This window comes from Triplophysa rosa, linkage group LG21 (assembly GCF_024868665.1).
Source record: "Triplophysa rosa linkage group LG21, Trosa_1v2, whole genome shotgun sequence".
NCBI lineage: Eukaryota > Metazoa > Chordata > Actinopteri > Cypriniformes > Nemacheilidae > Triplophysa > Triplophysa rosa.
Genome location: NC_079910.1, coordinates 10,395,472 through 10,406,826, shown reverse-complemented (window position 1 = coordinate 10,406,826; position 11,355 = coordinate 10,395,472).

Here is an 11,355-nt window from a genome sequence, read left to right as displayed (position 1 = left end):
TTTGTTGTTTTAACATGTTTGTTTTTTTGGCGGCTCAAAAAATGCTCCCTGACTTGTAAGTAGCTTTGGATAGAAGCATCTGCTAAAAGAATAAATGTAAATAAAATACAATAAAGTAATGCAAAATTGATGAGCCACAAAATTGCATTTAATATAATCGAAACAGTTACTATAACCATAATATCATTACTTTGGGTAAAATGATACATTCAGAATAAAGTTTCTGTCAAATGCATTAAGGTACAAGCCGTCATTATGCTGATCAAATTTCTGCTTGCCTCCAAAAGACAATTTTTGGAGAATAGGTTTTATGATTCTACACACTTAATATCTTCAAAGGCTTAACTGGCCTTATTTGTCAGTCATTCTTTATGATGGGATGAAAGGTGCTGTAGTTTTGAAGGTTATAGGGCTCACTTTACACCGCTGGCCGACAAAGAGTGTGTGTGTGTGTGTGTGTGTGTGTGCGTGTGTGTGTGTGTGTGTGTGTGTGTGTGTGTGTGTGTGTGTGTGCGTGCGTGCGTGCGTGCGTGCGTGTGTGTGTGTCCTGAATTAAATTACCCAGCACTCAGCTGTCTCTCAGTGAAATTCACATTTTCCTGTGCAGTGCTAGCATAATATGCTGAAGATGCTGATTACTGCCTGAGAGCGTGCAGACGCTGCTGCGCACGGGCCGCTTACACCTCCTCTTTTTCGCCAACCTTTTAAAACCTGTAATTTAAAAGTAATCAATACTAAGTCCCAGCAGGCAACCCGCAAATCACTCGCTCTCTAAAGCAGAGAATGTGTGTCTGACAGCGGCATTGACAACCTACAGTAAACTATCAACCCAGGACCAAAGAGAGCGATTGCACCATATAGTATCATTTGTTTTGTGCAGTAAGATGCTTCTCTCTGCAGAAAGCACTTCAGGCGCTCAGTACTGCATAACCGCATGTTATTAAACCAATTAACTGAGTTTAAATAAATGAATCTGCTTTGTTTACTAAATGCCAAAAAGGTTAAATATAACCTAAATAAATAAGCAAATAAATCAAATGTAAATACAATAAAATGATAAATAATATAAAATAAGCAAAACCTTTTCTTAATTGTTTTTTTTTTGTAAAAATATCTAAACATCCTTAAAACAAGATAGCCTGGGGAAACTTGGTTTAGAAAAAATCGTTACCTCAATTTTTTTCCTTGTTTTCTTTTAAGATTCATACATTGTTGTTAGACTTACTTAAACAAAGAAAATTATTATTTTCAATGACAAATAATTTCTGTGTCTTTCTTATAGTACACAATTTTGTTTCTTAAGTTAATTTCAATTCTTAAGTTTGGATGCTGTTTAGATGGTTAGATTCTTTTTACTAGAAAAAAATACTACTAAGAAATGGTTTGTATATGTTAACATTAGTAAATGCATTTGCTAACTATGAACTAACAATGAGCAATATAGTTTTCAGCATTTATTATTCTTTGCTAATGTTTGTTAATGTCAATACAATTATTCATGTTAGTTCATTGTGCATTAACTAAAGTTAACATTTACAACATTTGATTATAAAAATGTACTTGTACAGTAAATGCTAAAATTATCATGTTATTAACACTATGTTAATAAAAGATGTATAAATATGTTCATTGCTAGTTCATGTTAACTTGCATTGACTAATGTTAACAAATACAACCTTATTGTAAGAGTTACAGCAATAATGAATGACTTGGCAGTGTATTTTTGTCTTTATGTGATGGAATTAGAGGTTAAAATCTTATACTTGAGATTGAGGACAAAGTTCTCCAGTAATGCGTAGAGATGGTGCTCAGTGCTGCATTGTGGAGGTAATTATGGGACTGCCTGCCCAAAGCAGATACCTGAGCTTTAGGCTAAAGCCATTACAGCACTGCAGCTGAGTTTGTGTGTGTGTGTGTGTGTGCGTGTGTGTGTGTGTGTGTGTGTGTGTGCGTGTGCGCGTGCGGTGTGTGTGTGTGTGCGTGCGTGCGTGCGTGCGTGCGTGCGTGCGTGTGTGTGTGCGTGTGTGTGTGTGTGCGTGCGTGCGTGTGTGTGTGTGTGTGTGTGTGTGTGTGTGTGTGTGTGTGTGTGTGTGTGCGCGCGCGCGCCCCCTGCCTGCCTCCGTGTGCATGCAATGGGACAGTTGTATGTATGAAGCGCAGCAGTACTGGTTACGGGCACGTGTGCTCTGGGACGTGCTGCAGTGGAGGCATCCCCCTCAGTTCAGATCGTTGCTCATTTGTCAAATTGCCTGCAGGACCTGAATGCTGCATTGCTGCTGAGAAAGAAAGGCAATCAGCTTTTCACCATGGATGGGGGTGGAGGATAACAGGAAGGCCTTGGCTAGGCAGTGTGCGTTGAGCAGTCTCCTTACTTGTACAGTAGGCAATGGACACAGAATTTGTGGGAATCGTGTGAAGGTCACTATACAAAAGTACAGCAAATATAGCACTAGATGTAATAGATTGTTATTTCTTTATTCCCATGATAAAGATATGACAAAAAAATGTTCTTATCTCTTATTTCTCATCCACGATTTTTTTTATCTCTTTATCTGTCTTATCTCCTGATCTCCATATCAGCAGACTGAAGACCCGTTTACAGCGTGTCTTTAGTACCACTGCCAATAAGGATTAGTATAAGAGCAGCTCTGTGGATACAGTCCTAGGTGCAAGTGTGCTGATCAGCTCAGCTTTGGTGTTTTCTCTATACAGCAGCTGGAGCAGGTGCCAAGTGTGTGGTGCAATCTACAGCCCAACGCCCTGTTATAAAGATCTCTGTAATGTATAGTAACAGACAACAAATCCTTTTTGTATCAAATTGTTATTGGTATTTTATCATATTTATTTTAAACATACAAAATAATACAGCAAAATGTGAAGTGAGTATTGCATTTTGAAGTACTGGTGGGGCTTATGCTTTTATGTGCTATCACATGTCACTTCCATCTGGAGTATAGTTCATCGTTTTCCCCAAACTCTTTTTGACTTTCTTTCATTAGATACCTTTACATCATTCACCATTGAATTGTATTGCTATGACCAAATTGGACAGAACAAATATGTTAGACCCAGAGGTGTCATATTAATCATATATAAATTGCTTTTATTGAAATCTGAAGTTCCCTGTAGATATTTAATGAGCTTCTTGCAATTCTCATTACCTCATTATGTGCCTTGATTGCATTTAACTGCTGTCTCGGTTGTACACTCACTTGAACAGACATGCAAAACGCCTTGTGCACCACAGGTCCATCGACAATGCAGTTTACATATTGCTGATCATGATTACTAAGAGAGATCAGATCATTGATTTCTTATTCATTTTAAAGGGACACTTCACCCAAAAATGAAAATTCTGTCATCATTTACTCACCTTCGAGTTGTGTTCATCCCTTTAATTCAGATCTGTCTTTATGAATATGGATAAGTTGTAAATTAGTCAAATTTGTTTTGCATCATCATGTAAATAGAGGTGTAAATCCTTGTAGCAACCTGAACCCTTCCCTTATTATTGTAAAATACCACCGAATAGAACGATAATAATAAACAATACTAAAATAAACAATCAATAGAAAAACCACAAGGTATGAATTTAATTAAAAATGTATTTTTTAAATGCACCTAAAGGAGTGCATTTATTTGAATCTTAAATGTTAAATCTGTCAGTATCAGAATATTATGAAAAATCCTAAAACGGCTTATGGATTTTGACTGACACATTTTCCTTAGAAATTAAATTGTAGCCACTTACTGTGACACATTTATGCAAATCTATTCTTTGCAGGTCATTTCGGGCAATACCGTACTGTCCCTTTAAGTATTGTACTGCAAAGTGTTCTCCCTTGATATGTTCCGCAAAGCAGCAGTTCTGTCCTAAGCTTCTTTGCAGTACTAAACCCGAATGTATGCCCATGTAATCTTCTTAAATCTTATTCATTCTCATTTAATAAAGTACTCAATATTATTGTAGGCTAGTAAGTACAAAGGTACCATAACGTCTTTTACTGTAAGTGGTATTATAATGCTTTGTTATGCATATGACCTGCTTTGTGATTGAGACAGAGTTCATCTGCACAAAGCTGCATCAGCCACGACCCCAGGAGGACTGGCTGCTTTAATAAAGGTCAAAGGAGCCCAAATGCTTTTACCATCTCACGCGAGAAATTAATGATCAGTCAGGATGAATTTAACTTCAAAAAGAATAATGTTGCTCAGTAAAAGATTGTTCTCCCTAAGACTGATGCATTTACATTTAAAGACTGGAATGACATTTAATGGCCTATATAAAATTGAGCCAAACCAAGTCAAACCAATAAGAAAGAAAGAAAGAAAGAAAGAAAGAAAGAAAGAAAGAAAGAAAGAAAGAAAGAAAGAAAGAAAGAAAGAAAGAAAGAAAGAAAGAAAATTCTCATTTAAAATCTAATTTAAAATGTACACTACATGTATTTTTATTCTAATGTGTTTTTTGATTGTACAGTTTTACATAATTTCTACACCGTCGCTAACAGCAGCGTCAGCACTTTTTCTTCGCTTCATGTTTTCATTCATTGACCGCTGTAGAATTTGATCTAGCTGAGGTCTTCCTGCAACTCCCCCCACTGTCCTGTAGAGGGAGTGAGAATGTTGTGTGACTGATCATGTGAGTAGCTTCACAGGCTAGTGTGTGATGCTGTTTTCCTTTGGTCAGCAAATACGTAATTATGATTGACATGCGTGCATATTGTTGAATTGACATGCATGCATATGTATTGCAACTATGCATCAAATAAGCTGCTTTGTAGACATGCGTTATACTCCATCTCCATCTGTATACATTAAACACGGACTGTGCGGAAAGTGCTGAAACGCAATTATAACTGAGAAAAGCCGCAGTGAGAAATGCGAGTGAATTGAGTAATGACTCTCCACTCGCGGTGACTACATGAAAAATAGTAACGTGTTTATCTTCACTTAGTTTACCCTGTGCTTTATACAGCTCATGTGTCAGACTAATTTGAGCATGTAACATCAACTTTAAAAATCAGTGTACTGCCTAGCAGATCTAATGAGAGGTCTTAAATGACTGACTCACTTTAACACTCCAAAACACATTAAACGGGTGGAATGCCAAATATTTTGCTGTCGAAATTAAAACTCCCCCAGCTCAACCCCTGGTCAGCTATTTGGACTTTGCTCCAAACATTCCGAGATCCTGATTGGCTAACATTAGGCATGTATATGATTGAAGCTTTGATGGCTCAAAGGGTCAGACTTAATTTTGTGGCATGAAGCAGTCATATACTTAAGTCCACCCATTGCGGGGGAGGCCAATCCATCATAAAGCCGTTAATCATGCCGAGGACTGCAGGCTGCCATTCTTCACTGCACACATGACTCTGACACCATAACAATCCTCTCCAGCCGTCCACCTCTTCGAACATGGCAAATTAACATGTTGTCATTATGTTTTCTCAAAATCAGCGTCTCTTTGGACATTGAGAAAGGCCACGTGTTTCTGACATCTTTGCCGCAGACTCTCAAGCGATCACAAACTGGTCTTATACCCTGCAGAAAGTCATAGTTTCAGGCTCTTGTTTTAGTTCAAATATGTTAATATGCTACAAACAAAATCAATTTACTAGAGAAGCAAAACAAATGACAAATAATGATATCAATAGTTATAGTTATCAAAACCTCATTTTAAACTACATTTACTAAATGTATATGTATAAAGGTCAAAGGAGGTTTTAGTTTTTTTACTAAATGTAAATGTAACAAATAACACACACATTATAATTTTGCGAATAATATACTAAAAATCACTAATACAATTCAATCGGTGGTTCTTAAACTTTTTCTTTTGTGTAGAGCATGCCTTGCTTTGCGGCACTCTATATAAAAACTTGTAATCTTAAACTTAGAATTTTAATTAAACCAAAAACAAATTCTGTTCTACAATGTTGGAACATTTGGTTGGTGGTTGATTTTTCAGATGTTTGATTCCATAGAATGTTTGATAAATGTATATATTTCATATAATGTAATGCCACAAAATCTGTGGCCCCCTCGATCCATCTTGGGGCCCCCCAGGTGGCCACAGCCCCCAGTTTGAGTACCACTGAATTAAACAATTGACAGTTTCTGACAATCCCACACAGTATTTATTTCAGTTAAATTTCATCATTGCATTGCACAACATTGCATCGAGAAAAACTTACAATAATACCATGTGTTTTAATAGCATATATTGTCTATTTTGACAACGAAAATTGATATAACTTAATAATTACAGTATATATATATAAAAATTGAATTGAATTGAAAAAAACAACAATGGTTGGTGTTTACTCACCCTCATATCGTTTCAAATCCATATGACTTTTATTGTATGAAAAGTAAGCAGCAAAATCATTTTGTACAGAAAGTCATACAGGTTTGGAACAACTTGAGGCCGGGTATGATGCCAGAATTTTTTGTTTTTTAATTAAGATATTCCTTCAAGCTTTGTTTTTAGAAAGAGTCTCTGGAATTTAAGTATATTTTTTGTCTGTACTGACAGATTGATTTAGCGTTTTTAAGCATTAAAAAACAAGTGAAAATGTCTTGCATGGATGATACATTATCTGTAAACGAGTCTAAATATTTCATGCGGTTTTCATTGGAAAACAAATATACTGTAAAATAATATATTTTACAGTGTGGGCTTGTTTGCAGGAGTACATAATAAACCTGTTTTGTTTTTAGTAGATTGTTGCAGTCATCCTTTTTCTTTAACAAAGATTTGAAATAAAATAACCTATTTCCCATACATGCTTTTCTAAGCTGTTTCCTCAGTCAATGTGTCAAGGTGCTTAGCAGTTATAGCCTATGTAAGATCTGCTGCAGTTTGAAGCCTATGGAGATATCTGCCCTGTTTTAAAAACGAGGTCGGTGGAGAGGCACAGGCTTAATAAATTCATGGACGAGGTGCATTTACTAACCATGACGATTAGTTAATCCATTCAGCTGGTTGTGAGAGGTAAATATATAGGTTGAATAAGATAGGGAGAGGTGGAGGGAAGATTTTGCTTGAAGCTCTGCTGGAGGACAGCTGGTTCTGTCACAGTAAAGTGGAGCCACTGTAGTAAACAGATGGGGTTTTCGGTTTAACTTTCAATCTGGCTGAAGAACACCTGAGAGTTTGTGGGAGATGAATATTAACCTCTGTGATCTAATAGTAAAGTAATCCGAACCAAATGTGCATTTGTTGGAGTAATACAGACCCCCTGACCACACAGAAGCAATGTACTGCCAAGAATGGGTTTAATATAAAACTAATTACACCAATTTTGTGAAACACAGAGGAGCCTGAATGCGGGCTCACGCTACTCTTTGAACATGTAAAAACACTCTGCAATGAATATTGGAAACAGGATATGATGTCATGCTGCAGCGAAATATAGAAATGAAAATAGTACTAAGGACGTATAGAATGGAAGTAATACAGTGCATTTGGAATGTAATCATCATAATCCACATTTTCCTTGGAAATCGAAACTCTTGACCCTGGCGTTGCTAGCATCATGCTGTACCAGCTTTACATATTGTAAACTCATTCCAATCCCATGGTTTTACTGCGGTCAGTGCATACCTGACTGAAACCGTGGTGATGAGATGCTCTCGTGGGTATCATCCCTGAGACGTGCAGGGGCGGAAGGGGACACTCTGACAGCTGACTCAGAGCGTCAGGTGAGGTGTGGGGTAATGTGATCAGCCATGTAAAAGGGCCCTTCACTCATGTTTTTTTTATCAATGGGATGCCATTACCCAAATGTACTGCTCATGAAGGAGATGCTGGTGAAGGAATTTTTATCTGTGTCAAAGTCAGCACAGAATTCTCAATGGATAGATACAGGGAACCAGTAGTGAACAAAATGCTGAGATGTTTCTATGTAGTGGTCAACCAATGTGAGTTTGTAGTGGTTGATGCTGATACCAATTTCTAAAGAGCCGAGTGGCCAATATAATGTAGATGTATGAACAATTTGATTTAAAATTATATTTAAATTTAAATTAATTGTTTCAATGTATTAACTTTTTCAATTTTACAGTATATATATACACACACATATACATTCGTATATACAAACAGGGTTCCCACTCTTCTTGAAAGTGCTTGAAAGTATTTGAATTTCTGACATGTGAATTCAAGGACTGGAAAGTATTTGAAAACAGACACAGGTACTTGAAAGTGCTTAAATTAAACAAACTAGATTTTGTTAGTTGCATCGCGCTGTTAAAAATATTGGTTAGTGTTGCCGAAGCCAGAACAAAACAATGCTGCTGATCTGGGGGAAAGCGGGAAGAACTTAAAAAAGAGGCTTTGAGCGGATGGATCGTGATCATGTGCAGTCCTGCATAAAACAGTCAGAGGCGTGGAGTTATTTAACTCGCTCAATGCCAGAGAAGTGCAAATTCAAGCTATAATAAAAATATGGTTTATCAAAGTTAAGATGTGGAGTACACCAGCAGGTTATGCATCAAGCAAAACGGTTAAGATCATCGTATACAGTCAAACATATGTTGTATTAAACCACTGCTAAATAAGTTTCTTTACAACTGCGTTCATTTCAATAATAATTTCATTAGTTATCATTATTCTTGTCAGTAAATGTGCCTTAAGAGTTTGAATCGTTTTTAGGATGTTAAGAAACACTGAAATGCTAGCTAGATAGCATTGGTTTAGCGAAAACAAAAACATGCTCCCAGCAGTGTTATCTGTTGCAGTAATGAACTTTTGCTGTGTGTTTGGGCGGAGGTTTGGCTATTTGAGCTTGCTGTGTCTGAAGTCGCTCAGTCATTTTTTATCAAGTTCACCATATCAGCAGTGATGGAACGAAATGTTTGAATGCTGGTGTATTCCTGCACGCGTCAGAGACCTGTATCTTTTAGAAACTGCTTTGTACCTAATTTTGAGTATAACAGTAATAATAATCATCATACAGTAATATCATATATTTTTATTTACAATTTATTTTATATAATGTCTTGAAACTTTCCAGAGCACTATTTATGCAGATTGACAGATGACATTGAGCGTACATAGCGCCCTCAGGTCACCATTGATTACTTGTCACATTGAATGCTAAATAAATAAATTGAAAATAAAAATATTCAAATGAGAAGCGAATTCCAAACAGAAGTGAACTCACCTATGTTGTACTACCTTTGAAGGGCAGAACCCTTTGAATTAAGCTCCTTGAGGGCATTCTCATCTGTTTATTATCAAAACTAATAATGCACAATCATCCAGGTACTTGTCATTCTGACAAGTACAATAATAATCACATATATGAGATTGTATTTACAAATGATTAAACCAAATTGAATGTTTGTCTTTTTTCTTGCCTAAAACCCAAAAGTAAACATGTTTTCCCTGCAGTAGGTTTGCATTTGCTGGAAATGGTTTAATAAAATATTTAAAATCAATACATAATACATGATATAATTTGATCTTGAGGCAAGTAGCCATGTTAAAATCAGGATAATGTACAGCCAGTCGGTTGTCATCGCAAAAGAAACCCCTTCTGTGTGATACTAGGTTGTCTCCGCTTCAGTCCTTTATTCTATCATGATAAGTGGGCACCTGTACTGTACAGTATCCCATACTTACATTGGAATGTCTCCACAGTTACTATGAACAATAAGCCAAATCACTAATTGACTAGTGTGAATTTTCTAAATTCCTCAAAACAATGAACAATTTTCTAAGTCTGACTATCTATATTATAAGTAACTCGAGACAAGACATTTTTATACTCCACGTAGACTGTAAATCATTAAAAAAAACAATGTGAAATGTAAACGTTATTGTGCTTTTTATTCAAAGAAGCTCCCTTTTGTTTATGTCTTGTCCTCTCCAATATGGCAGCATTGTTGAACCCATAACAGCAACAGGCCAAAGCCTTCAATGCGGTGTCTATTTATGTCTGTGACTGCATGTACCCTTTGCTAACAGACTTCTGAAATGGCCCTTTGTGAAGAGAGAAATCATAAAAAATGGTATCCTTTTCCCAAAAGGGTCCGGCGACGGCACAAAAACACAGTTTTAAATTTGACCAAAATGTGCTTGAAAAAGTCATTGAAAGTCCTTGAATTTGGTGTTGATGAAAGTGTGGGAACCCTGTACATAGGCCTACATATATATATATATATATNATATATATATATATATATATATATGAAATATATATAAATATAATATAACACGTACATATACTGTACATATACAAATATATTTTTTCTTAAACATTTTTAAAATAGAATAAAAAAATTACAGTGTAACTAGATCAATTGTTATATGCTAGCTAGAGTATTTATATTATAGTTATAGTCTGTTAGTGTACTACCAAATGTTTTTATTTTGGTGTCTTTAATTTAATTTACCTCAAATTCAATAAATTATATATTTTTAATTGCAACTGACAAGCCTGTAGCTCACCAGACAAGAAGCACAATGGCACATCACGTGACCACGTTTTTAAATATCAAACACATTGTTTCATGTATGGGTACATATATCTATGACACGTTTCGGCATCTGGCGGCCCTCCTTTACAACTCTGAAAGCTATTGCCCTAGACGTGGCCCGCTTAAGAACTGACACAAAGTTACCACATTTGCTAACTGACCAATAATGCACAATCGTCAGCCTATGCCAATAATCTCAAAATATATTGTCCACTGTGGCATCACCAGGAGTAATCATCCAAGCTTTTTGCCCATGATGCCCCTCTTTATTTTTTATTGTACTGAAGAGCTGGAACAAAATAAACACCATAAATCATTTGAATGGTGCTGTAAGAATGTAAAAACACAATTTAGGCCGAAAAAGCATCCATAATCAAACATGTTTCATTTTAATACCATCCCCTACTCCCCTTAGTATGATGTTGCGTTTGTAGGGCTTCGATGATTTGCAGAACAGAATGAAAAGTGCATTCGCAGTCACACAGATGTGCAAGATCAGCACAGAGCTCTTGCACGATCGTTCTCTATTCCACCGGGCTATCTCGCAGGTCACCAATCGATATGGTTATGATGACATCTGCCATTTCTACAAAGACCCCTCACTGCATGCGGTCTACATTTGTATATGATGCAGAGGTCATGGCCCTGACCACTACAGTCTGAAATCGTGCATTTCCCAATGTTACATAATCTCATGAGAAAACATGTAACCTGGTGGGCTTTTGTTACAGCATGGGAGGCGCTAGTCATAACCATAGTAAAAGGTTGTGGGCTCATATCGTTGTGCTTTATACAAGAAGAGGGAGCACATAGAAAAAAATCCATGGCTGGGTTGCAGGTCCAGCTTTGCTGATGCAAAGAGTTGAG